Source organism: Budorcas taxicolor, chromosome 21 (assembly GCF_023091745.1).
Source record: "Budorcas taxicolor isolate Tak-1 chromosome 21, Takin1.1, whole genome shotgun sequence".
Classification (NCBI taxonomy): Eukaryota; Metazoa; Chordata; class Mammalia; order Artiodactyla; family Bovidae; genus Budorcas; species Budorcas taxicolor.
The window spans coordinates 19,758,319-19,781,366 of NC_068930.1; the positions used below are offsets into that span (position 1 = coordinate 19,758,319).

The 23,048-nt window shown below is 42.0% G+C and overlaps 1 protein-coding gene and 1 pseudogene across 1 annotated transcript in view; both read left to right on the plus strand.

The window, feature by feature from the left end:
• Positions 1-23,048, plus strand: part of AGBL1 (AGBL carboxypeptidase 1) — an 844,803-nt gene that overhangs the window by 438,014 nt on the left and 383,741 nt on the right. The window lies entirely within an intron of this gene.
• On the plus strand, positions 2,202-3,384 carry LOC128066447 (inositol polyphosphate 1-phosphatase-like; annotated as a pseudogene).

The window sequence follows — 23,048 nt, forward strand, 5'->3', positions numbered from 1 at the left end:
CACCCATTATTTCAACACCAAGGGATTAATCATAGTTAATATTTTAATAGATTTACTTATACCCGTTTTATGAATGTGTGCATGCTAGGTCACTTCAGTCGTGTCTGACTCTTTGTGACCCTATGGACAGTAGCCCACCAGGCTCCTCTGTCTATGCGACTCCCCAGGAAGAATACTGGAGTGGGTTGCCATGCCCTCCTTCAGGGGATCTTTCCGACTCAGTGATCGAACCCGTCTCTTATGTCTCCTGCATTGGCAGGTTGATTCTTTACCACTGGAAGCAAATATATATAATATTGAATTTTGTAATAGTGATATATAGATTTGCTTCCTCAGTTTTTTTTTAAATAAAAGAACATGTATATAGTTTGTGTTACTGTTTCTTTTCCTCATGCTAAAACTGTTCTTCAGAGATATCGTTTTTAATGACTCAATAGTAAATATTTTGTCACAAAGATGAAAAATAATTTATTTGCTATTGTCGGAATTTCAGTTATTTCCATGAATACTATTGTTGTCAATCTTTGCTCATATCATTGATTATTACCTAAGTATTAACTCCCATAAAGGAACTGCTAGGTCAAGCTTCTTAACGTTTTTCTCTCTTGTACCATGTTGTGCCAAATTATGCTTAGAGACATGTCCCAACTTGCCCTTTTACGTGAAGTTTGTGACAGTGCCCATGTCCTGAGCGTCTGTTCTGAAAGTCATAAGGAAGGTTGTGTGTTGCCAACATTCAAAGTTACTCTCCTCTTTGAGTGTTTATGTCAGACTTCAGGTTGGTGGTCCTCATTATCAGGCTAATGTACATTTAAAAAGAAAAATCTCATTAACAGAACTTTCGGCAGAAATGATTAGTTAAATTTTGTTAAACAATCATTAAGCGCCTATGATAAGCATGAGACTTTTGTTATGTCTGGTACTGTGCAAAGATAAATGAGATGTGATTCATTGAAAGAGCACATAGTATTATAGCAGGATAAAACCTATGCATACCTATGAAGACATATATGGCCTATGAATATATGACAAGGAAGAAGGCAGTATATACACTCATATGGACTCAAGCAAAAGGGGTGATGGAGTCAAATTTTCTTGGAAGATATGACATGGAGATGAGCCACCAAAGCAAGGCAGGATTTTAAAAGATGGAGATTATAAGGCCATAAGAACAGCATGAACAAAAGTCGTAAAAGGCTAGGGATATTTAAAGAATGGTAAATAGTCCAGCCTAGTTGGAGCCTAGAAAGAATGTGAAGGACTTTGACCAACATTGAAACCAATTTTGAAACTTATTCTATTGGCAAAATTACTGTCTGGGTATTCTTGTTTGTTTTTTCCCCTGCCATTAATAGTCCTGGGGACTGTTTTCAATGGATAGGATTTATCAGCCCGAAGGGAGGGAAATTATGGAATATGAAGAGGAAGAAAGATGAATATGATTTTTCTTAATTGAAATGAAACGGACATAACAGCTCAAAGAAAAAGGAAGAAAGAAAAAGCCATTCTCCTATCTTGGTCCTTTGACACATTTAGAGAACTTTTTAATGGTTTTGTGACAATAACCAATATCATCATTATCAAGTACTTACTATGCGGTTGACACATTTTTAGCCATTAACTGAATGTCTATAGCAAGTGAGGCAGATATTTTAAACCACATTTATGTGTAAGAAAGCCAAAGTCTGGTAAGGTCATATGCCTAGTCCAAGATCACGCCATCTGTAAATTACAGCTCTGGGAATCAAACTTACATCCATCATTTCCAGATCCCATGGTCTTAGTACTGCCCTACACTGTGTGTATAGGACTCCATGGGCAGGACTTTCTTGGTTCTCCTATTAACTCATATCACCGCATCCCTGGGGATGGAGATCTTGGGTTATCATATGCAATGAATGTCCAGTGGATTATCTGTTTTCATATTATTTTCTCTAGATCCTGTCAAACCACATCAAAACTACAGATCTTATGATGGGGTTACATCCTGATAAACTCATCTTAGTTGAAAGTATTGTTTTTTCAAAAATGGACTTGAGGTCCACAGAGGAAAGGCCATCTGCAGGCTGAGGAGAGAGGCTTCAGGAGAAAACAACCCTGCTGACATATTGGTATTGGGTTTCCAGTCTCCAGAACTCTGACAGTCCAGAGGCTGGGTGCTGGTTCCACCAGCTACTGCAACTAAAAAACCAGGTTCAAAAATGTCAGATATCCTCTGGGAGCTGCTCTGAGTTTCTGAGAGAGCTGCCAACATTGCCTGGGTGTGCAGGCAGCAGGAAGCCCTTTTTCAGCTGCTGACTGAAGAAGAGAAAGAGGCCGAAAAGAACAAGATTTGCAGTTGATTTCTAAACCCTGGCTGATGGACTGGTCCAGGAAGTTATCAAACAGAATATGGAGAACAAGTTTCCAGGCTTGGGGAAAAAATTTTTTTGGAGAAGAATCCAATTAATTTGCGAATGATTTTGGGGAAAAGATTATCATGAGACTGTATCCAACAGAGGAGGTACCAGCAGATCTTCCCAGCAAAGTCCTTAATGGTGACAATCTGAGGCCTTAGCCAAGACTGTGCACCAGAACATGTGTCTTCAGTGACCCAGCTTTGGATTCAGGAGAGATCAAGATTCCGCAGGACATCTTGGGAATCTGGGTGGATCCTATAGATTCAACTTTTCAGTATATAAAAGGCTGGCATTAAACCCAACCAAGGAATCTCCCCCAGTGGACTTCAGTGTTTCACTATTTTAATTGGTGTCTATGACATACAGACAGGGGTGCCTTTCATGGGAGTCATCAACCAACCTTTTGTATCACAAGACCTAAACACCCTCAGGTGGAAAGGACAGTGCTACTGGGGCCTTTCGTACATGGGGACCAAAATCCCTTCCCTCTGCTTCCCATCTCTACACGAAGCAGCAGTGAAAGGCAGAGCCAAGTGACCCAAAACCCCAGCTCTGAATGCTCCCTCCTGTTCTCAGCTCTCAGTACCAGTGAGAAGGAGACCATCAAGGGTGAGCACTGTCACGTGTGTGTGGAAAGTGCATCTTCTGGGCAGCTGGGGCTGGTTACAAGAACCTCTGTGTGTTCCTTAGCCTTGTTGATATTTACATCTTTGCAGAAGATACCATGTCCAGGTGGTACTCTCGTGCTGCCCATGCCATCTTCGGGGGTGGGGGAATGGTGGACTTAAAAGAATGCCTGGAAAGGAGCACTGACACGGGGCTTGACTTGCCACAGCTGGTGTATCACACGGGAAATGAAGACGCTGCTGGAGTGGATCAGTGGGCCAACAAGGGAGGACTCATCATGTACAGATCAAAGCAGCCGCTGGAGACATTCCTGAGCCTCCTCCTCCAACACCTGGCCCCTATGGACACACATACATAGATGAGTTCCGTCCTCATGGGCTCCACAACCCAACTGTGAACCTCATTTCCATATCTCTGTCTTTTGAAGATAGCTTTGTCCTATTGATGGTCAACATTCACCTTCCTCTTTTGGGGAGCATTTTTCCATTATGTGTTCACAATGCTAATGTTAATAAATGAATGATATTCATGCAGCAAAAAAAAAAAAAAAAGACTTTACACCCCTGAGTTACTGAACATCATAGCTTAGCATAGCCTAACCTCCAAAGTGCTCAGAACGCTTACATTAGCATACATTTGGGCAAAATCATTTAACACAAAGACTATTTTACAATAAAGTATTGGATATCATGTAATTAATTGGATACTGTAGCTCATTGCCACTACCAGCCTTGAAAGAGCATCATACTGCAAGAAAAGATCACATTTTGAAATTTGAAATGCCTTTCCTACTGAATGTATATTGCTTTCATACCATCATAAAGTCAAAATATCATAAGCTGAATTATCATTAAATTGGGGACCGCCTGTAGATGGAAATTCAGTGGCCATCTGGTTCAATGCCCACTCTACTGAAGTTCCCATTGAGTATCTCAGATAGGTATTTTCTGCTTCAAAACTTTGCTGCATGACACTGGAATGACATTTAATGTAGTTGAGAAGTAGAATGAAAGATGTAAAGTCACATTTCCTTCTAGAGAGATTAAACATTGAATAGAAAAAGTAATGTTTGGATGTGGCTAGAGATATGTCCTGGAAAAGGCAATGGCACCCCACTCCAGTCCTCTTGCCTGGAAAATCCCATGGATGGAGGAGCCTGGAAGGCTGCAGTCCATGGGGTCGCTGAGGGTCAGACACGACTGAGCGACTTCCCTTTCACTTTTCACTTTCATGCATTGGAGAAGGAAATGGCAACCCACTCCAGTGTTCTTGCCTGGAGAATCCCAGGGACGGGGGAGCCTGGTGGGCTGCCGTCTATGGGGCCGCACAGAGTCAGACACGACTGAAGCAACTTAGCAGCAGCAGCAGCAGCAGAGATATGTCCCAGAGTCTTCTCTGTTGACTTCAGTCTTACCTGCCTTTCATAGTACAGAAATTCCATGCTAACAAGAAAGAAGAGATGTCTTCCTGACCCATAACTGTGATGAGTTAACCTACTTTGGTAATATATTTATAATCTTTTTGAGCTCCTTGGAGGAAAGATGAAATATGAATATAAAATAATAACAGAACTAACCTTCAAGCACTTCCTGAATGCCCAGGTGTGGTTTGAAGCTTAATGAATTTGTTTTAGTAAAATATTCTGAGATCTCGGTTGAGGGGAACTTGAGAACACAAGTGGTTATTAATTATTATTATTATCAACTCCTGCCCAGAGTCATGGAGATTGATGATCCCTGCCATGTTTTATCCCCAGGAATATGGTTGCAGATGTCAGTCCAGGGCACAATAAATATTTAATCCCTTAGAAGGATTTTAAAAAATATATTATTATCCATAATCTATTCTGAATGAATTACTTCTTCCCCTTGCTATTTCATCTGGTGATTCTTGGTATTTATAGTGGAAACAAACTACACTAAAATCCAGGCTGGACCCTTTGTGTTTTGTATCTGGTAGCAGCGCAAAGAAACTCCATGGATTTTTATTAGTTCTGTAATGTGAGAAGAGTGAAAAGGGCAAAAGAGTTTTATCTAAGGAATATTTTTTGTACCTTGTGTCATATGGACCGCCTCTTGCCACCCAGGACATTTGTTCTAGGTCTATTAATCAGTTCACCTTGACCAGATTGTTTTTTTTTTTTTTTAATCAGTGATCCGGTCTTGACCAATCCACAAAGCTTCAGCAGCCGAGCCAAAATTTGTTTCCTTAGTTTCATGCTTGCCCCAAGGAGGCACAGGGGGAGAAGTTGGTGGCTGACTAATTCTGCCTCAATCACTGTCTATTGTCACTGATCGAGAAGCACAATGGAAAGATTTGGGCAGATGGAATGGTTCCAGTGCATTTCCAAAGTGATTACAGCAAAGTTTCATTGGTTTTCCAGATACAAACATTTAGCTGTTAAAATAAACAAACTTCTGCATCCCTACAATTATCGCTTACCCCTGCAGATGCAGCTTAAATGAATCCCAGCTCATCTCGAATGCTGTGATGATGTCTCCAAATGAAGCGTCTTGCTATTTTAGCCAGAGAAGGAGCAGTAGGCATTCAGCTGAACGTTCTTGTGACAACGTCCTCGCTTTCCGGTAGAAGTTTGAAGGACATTTCCAATCAGGTTAACGAGGACCTGCTGATTCAGGGCTGAAATGGGTTGGTTTACATCTTTTCACTTCAACCCATGGAAAGCCAGTCTCCTTTATCTGCCAGCCAATCACAGCCTGCCACTGTAACATCTGGCTTGAGCAGCTGCCGGGAGAGGAAGCACTCTCTCTGTCCTCTTCAGCAAGTAGCAAGGGTGTGTAATTGAGAACCTGTAATTGCAAGAGTGCACAGACTTTGGCAGAAATCATGAAGGTGAGAAGACAGAGGAGATGGAACTGCAGGAGGAGCCTCTGTGTAACTTCCAAGGGAGCCCAAGGTGGAAAGAACCACACAGGGGAGAGTCGTGATTCATTTTATTTATTTATTTATTTATTTTTAAGTGCATTATTTTTTTTTTAATTTTTATTTTTACTTTATTTTACTTTACAATACTGTATTGGTATTGCCATACATTGACATGAATCCACCACGGGTGTACATGTGTTCCCAAACATGAACCCCCCTCCCACCTCCCTCCCCATATTATCCCTCTGGGTCATCCCCGTGCACCAGCCCCAAGCATGCTGTATCTTGCATCGGACATAGACTGGCGATTCGATTCTTACATGATAGTATACATGTTTCAATGCCATTCTCCCAAATCATCCCACCCTCTCCCTCTCCCTCTGAGTCCAAAAGTCCGCTATACACATCTGTGTCTCTTTTGCTGTCTTGCATACAGGGTCATCATTGCCATCTTTCTTCTGTGCATCTTTACAGAAGTTATTGTTAACGTGTATCCAATGATGCCTGTGCCACATTCTTTTTTTTTTAAATATTAGCATTTTTAAAACTCATCTTTAATTGGAGGATAATTGTTTTACAATATTATGTTGGTCTCTACCATGTATCACCATGAATCACCCATAGTTATACACGTATGTCCCCTCCCTCTTGAACCTTCTTCCTACCTCATCCCATCCATCTAGGTGGTCACAGAGCACCGGATTTGAGCTCCTTGCATCATAACAGCAAATTCCCACTGGTTATCTATTTTACATATGGTAATGTATATATTTGTATGCTATTCTCTCAATTATACCACTCTCCCCGTCCCCCACTGTGTCCACAAGTCTGTTCCCTATGTCTGCATCTCCACTGAGATTGTTGTTCAATCGCCAAGTTGTGCCCAACTCTTTGCGACCCCATGGACTGCAGCATGCCAGGCTTCCCTATCCCTCACCATCTCCCAGAGTTTGCCCAAGTTCATGTCCATTGCATGAGTGATGCCATCCAACCATCTCAACCTCTGTCGCCCTCTTCTTCTGCCTTCAGTCTTTCTCAGCATCAGGATCTTTTCCAATGAGTTGACTGTTTGCCTCAGGTGGCCAAAGTATTGGAGCTTCAGCATCGGTCCTTCCATTGAGTATTAAGGGTTGATTTCCTTTAAGATTGACTGGTATGATCTCCTTGCCGTCCAAAGGACTCTCAGGAGTCTTCTCCAGCACCACAGTTCTAAATTGTCAATTCTTCAGTGCTCTTCCTTCTTTATGGTCCAGCTCTCACAGTCATATTTGACTACTGGGAAGACCATAGTCTTGACTATACAGACCTTTATCTGTAAAGTGATGACTTTGCTTTTTAACACACTGTTTAAGTTTGTCATAGCTTTCCTGCCAAGAAGCAATCATCTTCTGATTTCATGGCTGCAGTCCCATCCGCACTGATTTTAGAGCACAAGAAGAGGAAATCTGTCACTGCTTCCACTTTCCCCCTTCTGTTTGAATGAAATAATGGGGCCGGATGCCCTGATCTTAGTTTTTCTTAATATTTAGTTTTAAGCTGGCGTTACTGAGTTGTGCAAGCCCCTTTGCCATGACGAGGCAGTGATCCATGCAGGGGGCATCTCCATTACTGGCCTGCAAGTATGTTTAGCACTACCATCTTTCTAGATTTCACACATATACATTAATAGAGCCACTTTCTGATTAGACAAAAGTTAGGAAATGATATTTTCCCAAATTGAAATTGCAAGGAATCATTCACGGATCTGGGAGGCACTAAGTGTCCTCTGAGTCCAAATGTTTTCTTAAGGAGGCGTGTGGCAAGTTAGGATGGAAACTGATTTGCTTCTGCATTTCTGGGAAAGCTGCCTCCCCATGGCATACTGATATGCTATTGCCTGAGTGGGAGACACATTGAAAAAGTAGCCTATTATCAATTTATCCTGTATCTTGTCAAGCACTTCCTAAGCTTTACTCGGCTTCTTTTGGGGTCTATTTCCTACAGACTGTATGACTGTGCTACTCAGTCAAAAGTACACTATAAAATTGCTCTGAGAACATTTTCAAAGCTTCCCATGAGATCAGATAAGAATCACTGGAGGTAATTGAAAAAGTTTGAGAAGTTTCCTAGGTTGTTCTAATCTACCTTCGCTTCTCTGCATCCCTACACCTCTTTTAGAACCAGTGTGCCTGTGTGTTTCCTCCTGCTTATGGCTTGTAAGCTCTCGGGCAACAAACTTTGAACCTCAGGGATCTCTGAGAGCTCCTGGCAGAGAGCAGAGCACAGGTGAGGCCATGTGTAGAGTCACAGGCAAAGCGGGCTGTGCCAAGTACAACAGTCAAAGTGTCCTGAGTGAGGTGTTGGCTAATCTATTGGTGATCCTGCCAAAATCTTGATTGGGCCTGATGAGAGCATGCACAGGATAAGGACAAGAAAACAATCTTATCTAGAAAACTGAGATTATAGTTTAGCATTTCATGGTACATTTTTTTAAGATATTTATTTGTTTGGCTGTGCCAGATCTTAGTTGCAGCACCTGCCATCTTTGATCATTGCGACACGTGGGCTCTTTAGTTGCTTCTTGCAGGATCTATATTGAACCACGGTCCCCTGCATTGGGAGTGCAGTCTTAGCCACTGGACCACCTGGGGAGTCTCATGGTACATTTTAAAAAGATTGTTTTTAATTGGAGGATAGTTGCTTTACAATGCTGTATCGGTTACAACACTGTGAATCAGCTATAAGTATCCACATTCCCCCTCCCTGCCTCCCCTCTGTCTCACCCCTATGTCATTCCTGAGCACCAGGCAGGCTCCCCGTGTTATTCAGCAACTTCCACCTAGCTGTCTGCTTTATACATGGTAATGTATATGTCAGTGCCGCTCTCTCAATCTGTCCCACCCTCTCCTCCCCCTGCTGTGTCCCCAAGTCGGTTCTGTACGTCCGTATCTCTGTTTCTGCTCTGCAAATAGGTTAATAAATTCTGGTTGTATCACCTCTTAGCTGGGTAACTTTGGACATGTTTAAACCATCTGTACCTCAGTGTTCTTTCTGAGAATGTTGAAAAAAATTAAGTTATTATCTTCAAGCATAATTGTGAGGATTTAAAGAAGAAAACCCATGGGAATTCCCTGGCAGTCCAGTGGTTAGGATTCGATGCTTTCTTCATAAGGGTCCCAGGTTTGATCCCTGGTCAGGCACCTAGGATCCCACAAGCCTTGTGATGTGGCAAAACAAAACAAAAAGCAACAACAGCAACAGAAGAAGAGAGAGAGAGAAATCCATGTAACCTGAATTGTTAACGAAGCACCAATCAGGTATCTGTGTGCGAGGCACTGTAGAGCTGTGATATAAGTATAGAGACAAGATCTAATCTCTACCTGTGTAAAGTGACAAGTTAGGAGTTCTTAACTTGAGGTTCATGGACCCTTCATGATGGATAATAGAAACCAGTTCTCTAAAAATAGTGCTTGACACATAAGAAGTATTCAATTACTGTTAATTGTTTTTGAACAATTGATACTTAAAAAATATAATTCTTACTCTCTTAATGTTCAAGTGCTAAGAAATCTGATTTTTAAGTTTAAATTTTAATTTTATATCCAAGTACAATTTTTTTCTGCCCATCTGCTCTGTAAAACTTCCATCACATTTTTTATGGAATCATCTATTTTTCCATCATTTCTATGTAACTTTGTCTTGGTTCTTGCTTCTCTGTTTCATCTCTTCTGTATTGCTTTGTCAAACATGGTCTGTAATTTGCCATTTTGAATGAAGATGTTCCCAACTTTCAGGTGCGAACGAAAGTACAAGAGTATGTCTTTGAGTGACCGTCAAGATGATATGGTGTCCTTTCAGTCATCTTCCTGAAGTCACAGATTTTGTTCTTTAATACTTGACATTCATTTTCATGCAGGATCACACAAGCAATTCACAAATATATGTGCCATTTTTAATAACCTATTACAATTCATGAACAAGAAACATATTATTACTTTTTTACACTGCCAGGTCTTAAATAAGTGGTCCTTAATTTCTTGGATCTTGGACTTCTTTGATGGTCTGATGAAATCAACTGTATCACCCAAGAAAAACACATATATACAAGCATATTTGTACAAAAAAATTCTGGCGTCTATTACCCAACATGGAGGGTCCATGAAGCTCAAGTTAAGAACTCCTGACATGCCATTTTTCTCCAGTAGAGATTAGATCTTATCTGTATACACCTATCACAGCTCTACAGATGCTTATCTATTTGAACTTGACTTCTATGAAGGTGACTTCAAAGGTCTGTCTTCAGCCAGGGGCTTTATCTTAAGTGCCAGATACATACACCCGACTGTCTTTCCTCCTCCACCCAGTTCTCTACCTCAAAATATCTAAAATGTCAATCAGCTTTCTCTGTGAGGGTATGGATTTGGAGACAAAAATCAATCCACCTAACTCAGCTGAGGGCTTCCCTGCTGGCTCAGCAGTAAAGAATCTGCATGCAATACAGGAGACCCGGGTTCAAGCCTCGGGTCAGGAAGATCCCCTGGAGAAGGCAATGGCAACCCACTCCAGTACTCTTGCCTGGGAAATCCCATGGACAGAGGAGCCTGGCGGGCTACAGTCCACGGGGTCACAAAGAGTTGGACAAGACTGAGTGACTAAACAGAAACAAGAGCAAACACAAGACAGCTCTTGTAAACCGTCTTGTCCCACACGGCCACTACAGGATACGGTCACCTCTCCTGCTGGGATGAGCCTGTATCCATGGATCTAAGCTGGAAACCTTTGTATCATTTTTCAACTCCTTCTCTCCACTACCCTTATTTTAATTAATTATCAGATCTTAGTGTTTTTACCTCTTTAATACCCTTTGTTTCATTTCCCTCTGGCCTAGTTTAAATTTTCACCATCTCTTGCTTAAATTTTAATACCAGTCTACTAATCAGCTGGGTTCTGGTTTCCCATTCTGTCTTTCTACCAGAAGTTATTTTCCTTTGATCCTAAAGCATAGATATGAATGCATTACTCCCTTTTTTAATGGTCATCAAGCCCTAGATTTAGTATAAATATTCATGAGCCCTACTCAGACCTGTTGAAAGAATCTGAATCCCAGAACTCTGTATAATTAACAAGGTTCCTAGGTAGTTTCATATATCCTCAGATTGGGAAGTTCTGGCCTAACCCAGTGTTTCTAACTTTCCCTCAGATTCCTCAGTAGCATTTCTTCAAATGTAAATTCCTGGGCTTCCTCCCAAAGGCAGGATTCAGGAGATTTGAGACAGGTTTTGGGGCTGCATAGTAACTCCTTGTCCAAGTGTCTCTGATGCAGGTGGTCTATGTAATGGTCTCCAGCCTTTTTGGCACCAGGGACAAGTCTCATGGTAGACAGCTTTTCCTTGGACCAGGGTAGGGGTGATGGTTTCAGGGTGATTCAAGCACATTACACTTATTTTGCAATTTATATGTATTATTATTACACCAGCTTCACCTCAGATCATCAGATATTAGGTCTTGGAGGTTGGGAACTCCTGGTTTATAGAATCACTCTTAAGCAGCCCTGAACAAAAGGTCTAAGCTTTGGAATCACACCTAGAGCTCTTCACAAACTTTGACTTCATTTCCTCCTCCTTGCCATACATTAGACCCTCAGGAAGGCAGAATAGCAGCTAAGAGGCTGAGCACCAGCCTCACACTTCTCTGGGTTCAAATCTAGGCTTTTCTGTTTACCAGGTATGTGAGCTAATTAAGTACTTACCTGTATACACCTTAGCCTCCTCATCTTTAATTTAGAGATAATTACACAATTGCTGTTCAATTGCTCACTGACTCTTTGTGACCCCATGGACTATAGCACTCCAGGCTTTCCTGTCCGTCACTGTTTCCCAGAGTTTGCTCAAACTCATGTCCATTGAGCTGGTGATGCCATCCAACCATCTCATCCTCTGTCATCCCCTTCTCCTGCTACCCTCAATCTTTGCCAGCATCAGGGTCTTTTCTGATGAGTTGGCTTAGCATCAGGAGCTTCAGCCTCAGCATCTGTCCTGCCAATAAACAGTCAGGGTTGATTTCCTTTACCATTGATTGGTTTGATCTCCTTGCTGTCCAAGGGATTCTCAAGAGTCTTCAGCACTACAGTTCAAAAGTATCAGTTCTTCAGTGGTTGCCTGTCAGTTTTGTGCCAAATGTTAAATAAAGATAAAATATGCAGAGTTCTTCATATAATGTAGTGCATATGATACCTCCTGCATAAGGAAATCTATTATTATTTGCCACTCCTGACCTACACTGTGGATTTGGATGTCTGACTTCTTTGCTTGGGCTTCCCAGGTGGTGCAGTGATAAAAAATCTGCCTGCCAATGCAAGAGCCTTAGTAGACTTGGGTTCCATCCCTGAGTGGGGAGGTCCCCTAGAGTAGGGAATGGCAAGCTGCCCCAGTATTCTTGCCTGGGAAATCCAGTAGACATCGGAACCTGACATGACTGAGCATACACACGTACTTCTTTGTTTATACTCTTCTGACCAGTTTGCCTTCTCTTCACTTTTTCCCTTCTATTCCTATGTTCTTCTAGGCCCAGGATATTCGTTACACCTCTTCTAACATCTTTCTTAACCCATTCTACTTCTCCAACCCCCTTCCCTACTTGGGTTTTGTTAATCACATCATCATAATTGCTGTCACCTTTCCTTGCAGTCCTGTGTATGCTTGCCTCCCTAGCAGGGCGATAAGACCCCTGGGCCTGAACACTTTCTCATTCAACTTTGTCATCCAGGCGTCTGGCACAGTCTGTTTCCCAGAGTGGGCTTGCAACAACAGTTGGCTGCATGAATGAAGGTGATAAATATGTGGTGAGCTTTGGGTGTGATTCTAAAGTTCAGACCTTTTGACCAGAGTTGTTCAAGGGTGATTGTATAGAACACCTGCATTACTGTTATGGATAAAGAAATTGAGAATAGCTATGAAAATACATTTTTAATATTATTTGAGAATCTTTCTTATAATTTTTTCTCAATCTCATTCCTATAAGTGAGATATTTTTCAGTACAGTTAATCTCCATGTGTCATTTGGGACTCAAACATTCTTTCTCCTTCCTTCTGTCTTGAGGCTTGTGGATACTTGAGTCTTAGCTCTGCCTGTCTCTATTGATCCTATTCCTGTCTGCATAATTTTATTGAGCTCAAATACTACACATAGTGCTGGTGAGCTTTGACCACATGTTTACTGGGTGGCTGAGTTCCCAGTGCAAGTCTAGAAAGCTGACCTTTATAAATGTCCATATTTTCTCTCCACATAAACTGCTAGAAGTTTATCTTCACTTCAACTCATAGGACTTGAGTATTCCTGTACATCCTTTCATGGAGCCAGCTGGAATCTGTAGATATCCGATGCTTTGTGGGTTTAGCCACTCCACTAGCCCTTGTGACCCCCTGCTCTTTCTTGCTCTGACCTGTCCTATCCTCCCTGGCCTTTCAGAACTGTCCCCAGGAAGCTTTCTATAACCAGATATGAAAAGGTAAAAAGTCAGGTTGCAAGGAAATGGCAGCAAGGTGCAACATTTATCCAGAAACACATTTACTCCACCTGAAATATCCTTTCTTCCTATTGTAGCTCTTTGCTTGCAAAAGGAGCTCCTGTCCTCTCAAGCCAGCTGCTCCTCAGCCTTGGGACAGCTAAAGTGAAGTCCCAGTTTTCTGATTCTGGCAGTGCGCTTGACACCATTGCCAGGGAACAGAATGATGATGGAAATAATAATTAATAAATGATATGACATTGTGGACTCACCAGGGACACTGTGTATTACTAAGCTGGATAGATGAAGAATATGGGTCCCTTAAAGACCTCTTAGAAACCCAGACAGCCGTGGTAATGACATCAGCTAAACGTTCAAAAAGCAAAGGCCCTTTGTCTCCATTTAAGGGAAGTGGCTTCAGTCTAAAAGGAGATGAAGGCTGAGTTGGCAAGGAAGCTCAGAGCCATGCCAGAGAACAAGGCCACTGCATTCAGGTAGCCCCTCCCTCACATCTGTAAAGGACCCAGAGGCAGGATTTTTCCTGCAGTGGTACAAAGACTCATTGTGGATGAGTCCAACACTACCCAAATGTCATACATTGAATGCATTCTTTCTCTGAGCATCCAAACTTTATTTGGATTTAAATCCTAGGAAAGTAAGAAAAACCAGAGAAGGGCCTAATGGGGTGGCATGTGTTGAACTTGACTCATCACTGAGAGAACACTGGTTTGCGGGCAAGCCTGGTCTTTGCAAAAGTATCTGGATGGGTTTCAGGTTCCCCTCCTATTCTTTTTCCTAAATGAGTAGGTTTCACCTGGTTGAAGCAAATAAACGCTAAACATCGTTCACTAATCCTGAACATTTTTATTCAGGTCCCAGTTTGGTTTCCGGTCATATTGGCCCACAATTTTAGCTGTGGGGTTTCAGCTAAACAACAGCTGGGAGTTGACAGCAAGCCAGCTGCAGCCTGCTAGAGCAAACACTTGAGCTCCTAAATGTATAAAAATGATAAAATGACTAGACATATAGGCTTCTAATTGCACCCAGCAGTCTGCAGCTGGGAAGTCACCAGGAGAAATATATTCTGTGCTGTCATCCAGCAATCATGCACTCCACCCCAATTGAAAAGCACTTCCCTTTCCCCACCCCGAAGATTCAGCCAAAATGCAAAGTCGAGTTCCAGTTTCAGACAATGTTCGCTACTTATTGAGGAACTGACCCAGCTCCAGGCTTGTAAATCCAGTCAAAGATGGAGCCAGGGTGATGCACCAGTTGAAATTTGAGGGGGAAATGATGATAAGCTGATGCTGGAAAATACGACTCAGATGCACGTCTATGATGAGATCTATGGGGGTCACAAAGGTAGCCCCCCAGTGCAACAGAAAGCATATGAAGGATTCAGAGCACAGCCTCTTGTTTCTTTTCTTTGACTTTCCATGTCATCTCCTTCACTCCTGTCTCCTTTCCTCCCCTTTTCCTCCTTCCCTCTGCCCTCCAGATACATGCCCTCCTTTCTTCAAACAACTGCTAGAACTCATCACTCTTGTCTGTAAGGCCTGTTCCAATGATAGGGGGACATTCATCTTTCTTGAGCTTCTCTCCAAGCATCAAGAAGGCAACCGTTTCCCTTATGTCAAGTATTCATGCTTTCATCTAAAGTTAATTTTCCAAACATTTGTTCTTTATTTCGAAGTTTAAAAAAATCTTTTTTTTTTCAGATTAAAATTATTTCCATAAATAAGGATAAAGCAAACCCACTTTCTTGAGTCCATTATTTCAGGTGATTGTGATTTCCGTGCACATTAGTGTTCCTGAGTATTATTTGAATATTTGCTTATGTACTTGTGGGAAGCTTCCCTGGTGGCTCAGATGGTAAAGAATTTGCCTGCAATGCAGGAGACCCAGGTTTGATCCCTGGGTCAGGAAGATCCTCAGGAGAAAGAAATTGCAACCCTCTCCAGTATTCTTGCCTGGAGAATTTTCTATGTGATAGAGAATACTATGGACAGAGGAGCCGGTGCGCTACAGTCCATGGGGTCACAAAGAATTGGACATGACTGAGTGACTAACAGTTTCACTTTTCGCTATAGACTTTTCTTGGTAGGAATCCAGTTTTACTGAATTCTTCCCTTTCCTTTAGATATTCCATTTTCCATTCTTCATTAAAGGCTGGGTCATTAGTCATTCTTTCAATGCACAATTTTCTTTCAGGCATTGTATTACCTTGATTGGAGGAAAAAGTAACCAAACTTTCACAGTTTTCTTCTGCTTGAAATTTATCTTTCAAGATGGTTATTTCCCTGTGGATTTAAGAAAACTGCGCAATTTCTTTGATTTCTCCTTCCTGGAGTATGGATCTCCAACCTGTTGGACTAACTAGTCTTTTTTTTTTTTTTTTGGTATTTATTTATTTGGCTCACCAGGTCTTAGTTGTGCCACTCAGATCTTTAGTTGTGGCATGCAAACTCTCAGTTGCAGCATGGGGGATCTAGTTCCCGGGCCAGGGATCAAACCTGAGCCCCCCACCTTGGGAGCATGGAGTCTTAGCCACTGGACCACCAGGGAAGTCCTGGACTAACTAGTCTTAATAGCAGAAAGGCTGAAGGGCAGTGGGGAGAGGATGTGTGACAAAGAGGCCAATAAAGGAAAGTGAATCTGAGCCACTTTGGAACATTATCTGGCTGTGTTCTTGGGCCCATGGCACTACATTGTCCTGGCTTGTGTACGTTTTGTACAGTTGATCAGTGCTTGTGTGCCCAGTCGTGTCTGACTCTTTGCAATCCCATGGACTGTAGCCCATCAGGCTCCTCTGTCCATGGGATTTTCCAGGCAAGAATACTGGAGTGGGCTGCCATTTTCTTCTCCAGGGGATCTTCCTGACCCAGGGATTGAACCTGTGTCTCCTGAATCTTCAGCATTGGCAGGTGGATTCTTTACCACTGAGCCAACAAAAAAGAAGACATCTTCTCTTTTCCTTTGTATCTTTGAGGTCTTGCACAGTACCTGGTCTTTGAAATATATGTAGAAAGAGTATTTGTGGATTGAACAGTAAATGAATGAACTCCAGTCAAATCTGGCTGAATACATTTGTGCTAATGCCCTACATTTGTACATTTGTAAGATTTTTCAAAGTGTTTCCACATATTTCATTTCCTTGATGTGACTATTAGCAAGTTGTCCCCTTTTTCTGCACTTTTGTGAATGAGCCAGAAAGTCTACAAACAACCTATTTTAAACTAAGAATTTAACCAGAAGAGGCCATGGCATGCAAGACTGGATAGCATACCTCTTTGCTGGCCTTGGGGGGGGGTCTAGATCAGAGGCCAACAAAACACAACCTGTGAGCCAAATCTGGCCTGTGGTCCACTTTTGTAAATAAAGTTTTATCAGAACAGCAGCCATGATCACTCATTACCTCATGTCTTTGACAGCTTTCTGACTACCAGACAGAGGTGGAGAGTGTGAGAGATGGTCAGGCCCTCCAGGTCTATGCTATTTACTCTCTGAGACTTGGCAGAAAAATGTTGTTGATCGCTGGTCTAGATTTTAATAATTGCAGGACACACGAGTCACTTTGAAGGATGTCAAAGAAGATAGGGGGAATTCTATCCACCCTTGGAACCCCTCTGAATTGTTGAGTGATATTTCTGACCTATGATTGAATAATACACTTAAAAAGAAAAGTCAGGAAGTAAGCACGAGAAAGTAAAGAATGAACAGCAAGAAATTATCTTTTTCAGTCCATTTTTGGGCAACGACACTCTGGGACATACAGGGTTTTTCCCTCAGTCCTGTTGTGATATCTCAAAAAGCTCAGTGTAAGGTACTTCCACTGTTCCACAAGGCAGCTGTGACATCCCAGTGAGCCATCCCAGTCCCCTTCTTATCTCATACTTTCTGTTATCTTTACCCTTGAGCAGTCACAGCAGTCAGATGCCTGCTGAAAGTAACCTAATTAGATATGGGTGCCTCTCTTCCCCTTGCATCGCCTGTGGAGTGGGTGCAAGCTGCCTTCACTCTTTTTTTTTTTTTTGCCTTCACTCTTGAGAACTTAATTTTTTTTTTTGTCTCCTCAGTGGATTCCTCAGTAGACTGAACATATGGGACCTCTCACACCTGTAAGCATTTTAACAATTTTCCTCTGATGAGTCCCTTTGTAACCCTCTGCTCACTTACACCAAAGGGTTCCTCTTTTCTTTGTTTCTTTTTTTGTAATCTCTGAAAGATTTTGCCACTTGCAGGGCTAAGAAGTCATGAGCTATGTGGCTAGCTGTGGGGAAACTTTTGCATGAGGACAATTTTTTTGACTTTGATTTATAAATCTCAATGAATTTTTCTAAAGGCAGCTGCTTTTTATTTATCTGCATGACAATGCTAATATTCTAGAACAAGTCCAATATGAGAATTTGCAACTTACCTCTTTATCCTGGCAGCTTCATTTAGCTTTACTGTGTGTGTGTGTGTGTGTGTGTTTTAATCACTGAGTTAATTACTGGGTTATAGATAAAGAAACTGACTGCAAAGCGATTAAGTGACTTTCAGATCAGAGTGAAATCTTGCAAATAGAGAGAATACCGAAATATCCTTTCTCAGAGGCATCTGCTATATTAAAATTGCACAGACTTTGGGATGAGAGGACCTGGGTTCTCAGCACAGCTTCATCAATGGCAAACTCTAAGGCTGTGGCTGAGTTGTTCCGTGACTTCTCTGAGCCTCAGTTTCCTCTTGTATGAAATCCAGGTGCTCACAGTACTGTGCTTCTTGCTGAGTTTGAGCACGCATGCTCAGTCACTCAGACACGGCTGGCTCTTTGTGACCCCATGGACTGTAGCCCACCAGGCTCCTCTGTCGATGGGATTTTCCCAGGCAAGAATACTGATATGGGTTGGCATTTCCTTCTCCAGGATATCTTCCCGACCAGGGATTGAACCTGCAGCTCCTAGCAGGAAAATGCTTTACCACTGAGTCACCTTGGAAGCTCTCACTGAATTTAATTCTGTTCTGTTCAATGTGACAACATTTCATTGAGCATATACTCCTTCTAGGCTCTTTGCCTAGCACTGTAGTTATGCATGAGAGGGTAACAGGCAGAAAGGCTAGGGGTCTCCAAATGGAGGAAATAGACTGCAAGTATCAGATGTTTTTTCATCTCTCTCTTAAGTGGCAGGAGGAAACAAACTTCAAGTATCAGATATTTTCCCCTTCTCTATACAAATTTAAAAAGAGATTTCTTTTAAAATTCCATGTTGCCATGATGACACCTGGTCCCACCTGAACTTAACTTTTCACAAACCTTGAGCTAACCAATGCATTCTTCTTATGGAAATGTTTTTCTTAAGCTATGACAATGAACTATGTATTTACCTTGGACTCTGTCTTTCTTCAAGTTGGTTCTGCTTAAGACTCAGAACCTATAAGGGCTTAACAAACCAGTATGTTTTACTCATACATTGTTCTCCTACTCTACTTTACATCATCTATGTTAGCATCACTATGAACAAAGCTAGTGAAGGTGATAGAATTCCAGTTGAGCTATTTCAAATCTTAAAAGATGATGCTGTGAAAGTGATGCACTCAACATGCCAGCAAATTTGGAAAACTCAGCAGTGGCCATAGGCCTGGAAAATGTCAGTTTTCATTCCAATCCCAAAGAAAGGCAATGCTAAAGAATGCTCAAACTACCACACAATTGTACTCATCTCACATGCTAGTGAAGTAATTCTCAAAAATCTCCAAGCCAGGCTTCAACAGTACATGAACCATGAACTTCCAGATGTTCAAGCTGGATTTAGAAAAGGCAGAGGAACCAGAGATCAAATTGCCAACATCCACTGGATCATCAAAAAAGCAAGAGAGTTCCAGAAAAACATCTACTTCTGCTTTATTGACTATGCCAAAGCTTTTGACTGTGTGGATCACAACAAGCTGGAAAATTCTTCAACAGATGGGAATACCAGACCACCTGACCTGCCTCTTGAGAAATCTGTATGCAGGTCAGGAAGCAACAGTTAGAACTGGACATGGAACAACAGACTGGTTCCAAATAGGAAAAGGAGTACGTCAAGGCTATATATTGTCACCCTGCTTATTTAACTTATATGCTGTGTACATCATGGGAAATGCTGGGCTGGTTGAAGCCCAAGCTGGAATCAAGATTGCTGGGAGAAATATCAATAACCTCAGATATGCAGATGACCCCACCCTTATGGCAGAAAGTGAAGAAGAACTAAAGAGCCTCTTGAGGAAAGTGAAAGAGGAGAGTGAAAAAGTTGGCTTAAAACTCAACATTCAGAAAACGAAGATCATGGCATCTGGTCCCATCACTTCATGGGAAATAGATGGGGAAACAGTGGAAACAGTGTCAGACTTTATTTTTGGGGGCTCCAAAATCTCTGCAGATGGTGATGGCAGCCATGAAATTAAAAGACACCTACTCCTTGGAAGAAAATTTATGACTAACCTAGACAGCATGTTAAAAAGCAGAGACATTACTTTGCCAACAAAGGTCCATCTAGTCAAAGCTATGGTTTTTCCAATAGTCATGTATGGATGTGAGAGTTGAACTATAAGGAAAGTTGAGTGCTGAAGAATTGATGCTTTTGAACTTTGGTGTTGGAGAAGACTCTTGAGAGTCCCTTGGACTACAAGGAGATCTAACCCGTCCATCCTAAAGGAAATTAGTCCTGACTATTCATTGGAAGGACTGATGCTGAGCTGAAACTCCAATACTTTGGCCACCTGATGTGAAGAACTGACTCATTTGAAAATACCCTTATGCTGGGAAAGATTGAAGGCAGGAGGGGAAAGGGACGACAGAGGATGAGATGGTTGGATGGCATTGCCGACTCAATGGACATGAGTTTACTCCTGGAGTAAACTCTGGTAGTTGGTGATGGACAGGGATGCCTGGTGTGCTGCAGTCCATGGGGTCACAGAGTCGGACATGACTGAGAGACTGAACTGGACTTTATCTATGTTAATGAAACTATATATTTCCTTGGAAACCTGCCTTTCTTCAAGATTCATGTCAATAATTTTATGGCCTGGGATGACTCACCTTGTGTCAGTGTTATCTCAAAATGCATGTTGTGGGTGACGGACTTGGTGTCAGTCTCAAGTTTTGAGACAGTCTCTTTAATTAACAGCCTGCTGGTAGCTATATAACATCCAGCTAAAGATTAGGAGGGGGGCACTTTTTATGCCCCATTCTGATGTCTATATCAGAAGATTTCGCTTTTATAATTTAACAAAACTTTATTGCAGAAAAGCTCTGAGTGATCAAGCCTTGTCACTGGCCCCAGATTGAATTCCTCTCCTCTGGAGGCCAAGAATCCCGGTGTCTTTCACAGCTCGGCAACAACCTTTCATTAATCAATATAATCATGTCTCTTTACCAGTTTAACGTGTACTGGAGATTCAGATACATATAAAGATGGTTTTAATATAATTTGGTATGAATCATATGAGATATAGTCTGGGTTGTATAGGGATATTTTGCTCTGTCCGAGTGTCCAGGAAAACATCCTCTGAGACATGGTACCAGAGCTGTGATGGAATTAATGTCATCATGCTAAGATAGAAAAGAAAGATTATTTAGATGGCAACACTAGCATGAGAGAAAGTGGGGTAGCATGAAACCACCTTGTTTATGTAGAAAACTGCAAGAGGTATATTAGTGGTCCCTGTAAATTTGAGGTTTCAAATTTCATTGTGGAAGAATTTAGAGACAAAGTGAAAGGTAAGAAGTAGATTTAAGTAGAGAGAAATATACTCCACTGATAACATGTGCCATCTCAGGAGGTGAGACCTCTCAAAGTGTGGCATGGTTAGTTTTGATGGGCTGGGTAATTTTATAGGTTAATAAATAGGAAGATTATTCCAATTATTTGGGGAAAGGGGCAGAGATTTCCAGGAATTGGGCCACTGCTCACTTTTTGGCCTTTTATGGTTTACCTCAGAACTGTCATGGTGCTGGAGAGTGTGCCATTTAGCATGCTAATGTATTATAATGAGTGCATAATGAGATTCAAAGCCTAGTAGAAGTCAAATTTTCTACCATTTTGGATCCATTTGGTCCCAATCAGTTTTTGCTGTGTCCTGTGGCTATTTCATTCTTTAAAGTTGTGCTCTGCCCCTTTCCCTCTTGTTTCAGTAGTATGTGGCAGGGTATATGGTTGGAGGTACATTTAGGAACCAGGACATGAAGGACCTTGTAAGATTTGTCAAAAAGTCCGAACTTAATCCAAAGAGCTCTGGGGAACCAGTGATGTTTCCAGGCAGGGAAGTAACACAATGGTGGATATCTGATTACACATTATTTGTGGGGGTCCTTCCTCAAGGATGGCCAGTTTTAAAGCTGTGTGATAATGTTTTCAGCTTCCAAAGAAAGGGTTATAGCAGATCTGTGACAAGAGTCAGAGAGAAGGGGGGTAGTTTCCAGAAGTCATCAATATAATCATTAGGGGGAGAGAAGTTGATTGGGTGTGGTCAGTGAAGAAGAAGGGTATATCTATACCAGTCAAAAGCTCAAGTGACGTGAGTAAAAGCATTGCACAAACTCTGAATCACACGCGTGAACGCTAAGTCTCTTCAGTGATGTCTGGTTCTGTGTGGCGCTATGGCCTGCAGCCCGCCAGGCTCCTCTGTCCATGGGGTTCTCCAGGCATGAGTACTGGAGTGGACTGCCATTTCCTCCTCCAAGGGATCTTCCCAACACAGCGACTGAGCCCACATCTCCTGCACTGGCAGGTGAATTCTTTACCACTGGGCCACCCGGGAAGCAGAATGAGACTGTATGACATGCTAAATCTGGACTTTGATAAAAGCAATGAGAAACTATCCAAATGAGCTTTTAAGCAAGTATGGGTTAAGATAAAACTGTGTATTTTAGAAAAATCATTTTGATGACACTATGGAGAGGATGAAGAAGATGAAAGAAGAGGGAGGGGGCATATGTATACCTACAGCTAATTTGGGCTTCCCTGCTGGCTCAGTCAGTAAAGAATCTGCCTGCAATGTGGGAGACCTGGGTTCGATCCCTGGGTTGGGAAGATCCCCTGGAGGAGAGCATGGAAACCCACTCCGGTATTCCTGCCTGGAGAATCCCCATGGACAGAGGAGCCTGGCAGGCTGCAGTCCATACGGTCGCCAAGAGTCAGACACGACTGAGTGAATAAGCACAGCACATGGATAATTCATGTTGTTGTATGACAGAAATCAAACCAATATTGTAAAGCACTCATCAATAAATTAGAAATAAATAAGTACAATTGAAAAGAAAAAGATTGGAAGAAGGCAGTTTCTAGGTAAGGGATAGTAGAAGCATGGACTAGTGTGGTAGGAGTGGAGATGAAGCAGGACTAACATTTAAGAGATAACAAGCTGATCAGGGATTGTAGGGAGAGAAGGGTATGAGGAATCACTTCCTTTTCTGTCTGGCCATGGTAGAGAGAGCTGAACTAAAGATGGAGACTATACGTAGAGGAGTTAGGGAAAAAGAGCCTGAGGGAAGGACCTGGAGAGACATTTGGAAGGCATGTGGAACAAGATACATGGGTAGAATGTGAATGGTGGGCAAGGGAGAGAAACTGAGGATGCCTCGAATATTCAAAAGGATGATGGCATCATTCTTAAAGCAGCATAACCTTTCATCA